Below are 1,643 nucleotides of genomic sequence, written 5' to 3'. Positions count from 1 at the left end.
GCCCGCCACCTCGCCCGGCTAGTTTTTTGTATTTTTTAGTAGAGACGGGGTTTCACGGTGTTAGCCAGGATGGTGTCGATCTCCTGACCTCGTGATCCACCCGTCTCGGCCTCCCAATTGATGGCATTTCAATAGCGACTTATTTCAGTCTATGTACTTTCCAAGAATGTCACCATCTCTAAATAGGAAATAATCCTCGTCATATAGAACTAGTTTGGTGCCTCCATATTCCGGGAGAAGAACTTTATCTCCAACTTTCACGCTAACTGGTTGAATCTCTCCACCCTTTCCTTTAGAACTCGATCCAACAGCGACTACTCTTGCTTGCAATACTTTTCCTTGAGATTTTTCTGGAAGCATAATGCCTGCTTTGGTTACCCTTTCAGCAGCACTCCCTTCAACCAGTACTGGGTCAAAGAGTGGAAGGAACTTTCTAAACGCATGGCCTGCCATGACTCCCTCTGCCTCAGATTGGTACTATGCTCTCGTGTATACATTTTCATCTTAAGCGACAAATTCTTGTTAGCTCTATAGTCAGACAACTCTTTTTTTTTGAGACCGAGTTTTGCTCTTTGTTGCCCAGGCTGGAGTGCAGTGGTGCGATCTCGGCTCACTGCAAGCTCTACTTCCTGGGTTCAGGCCATTCTCCTGCCTCAGCCTCCCGAGTAGCTGGGACTATGGGCGCCCACCACCCCCCCCGGCTAATTTTTTGCATTTTTAGTAGAGACGGGATTTCACCGTGTGAGCCAGGATCGTCTTGATCTTCTGACCTCGTGATCCACTTGCCTCAGCCTCCCAAAGTGCCGGGATTACAGGTGTGAGCCACCGTGCCCGGCCAGACAATTCTTATATTTGTGTTAAAAATGATTGGCCAGTTGAATTGCTTAATTCAGGGAATTACATAAGCAGCAGAAGGGTAAGATGATCAGGTGAATTCTCTTTGATATTATAATGTCTTTGCTTAGGGAGAGGTTTTTTTTTTTTTTTTTAATCTGATGAATCAGTAGCAGGGCAGGAAAGGAATAAAGGGAAGGAAGAGTGATTTTCAGAACATAGAAACCTAGGTAGAGATTACAGTGAAACCATGATTGCTAGCTTTTCTGATTTTTATTTTTTATTTTTAAATTTTATTTATTTATTTAAAGACAAGAGTCTCTGTCGCCCAGGCTGGAGTGCAATGGCACGGTCTCTGCTCACTGCAACCTCTGCCTCCCATGTTCAAGCAATTGTCCTGCCTCAGCCTCCTGAGTAGCTGGGATTACAGGCGCCCACCACCACACCTGGCTAATTTTTGTATTTTTTAGCAGTGACGGGGTTTCACCATGTTGACCAGGTTGGTCTTAAACTCCTGACCTCATGATCTGCCCGCCTCTCCCTCTCAAAGTGCTGGAATTACAGGTGTGAGCCACAGAGCCCGGCCATTTATTTTTTTTTTTAAGACAGGGTCTCGCTGTATTGACCAGGCTGGAGTTCAGTGGCTGCAATCTCAGCTCAACTGCAATCTCTGCCTCCCAGGTTCAAGCGATTCTCATGCCTTAGCTTTCCAAGTAGCTGGGATTACAGGCGCGCACCACCATGCCCAGCTAATTTTTGTATTTTCAGTAGAGGTGGGGCTTCACCATATTGGCCAGGCTGGTCTCAAA

General features: G+C 46.1%; 1 pseudogene; it reads right to left on the bottom strand.

Moving 5' to 3' along the window:
* Window positions 1–124: 124 nt before the first annotated feature.
* Window positions 125–453, bottom strand: LOC105502968 (annotated as a pseudogene).
* Between the last annotated feature and the right edge of the window lie 1,190 nt (window positions 454–1,643).

The sequence above is a fragment of the Colobus angolensis genome, unplaced genomic scaffold (assembly GCF_000951035.1).
Source record: "Colobus angolensis palliatus isolate OR3802 unplaced genomic scaffold, Cang.pa_1.0 Scaffold8284, whole genome shotgun sequence".
Classification (NCBI taxonomy): Eukaryota; Metazoa; Chordata; class Mammalia; order Primates; family Cercopithecidae; genus Colobus; species Colobus angolensis.
The sequence above is the reverse complement of the archived record's forward strand: the minus strand, read 5'-3'. Positions and strand labels throughout refer to the sequence as shown.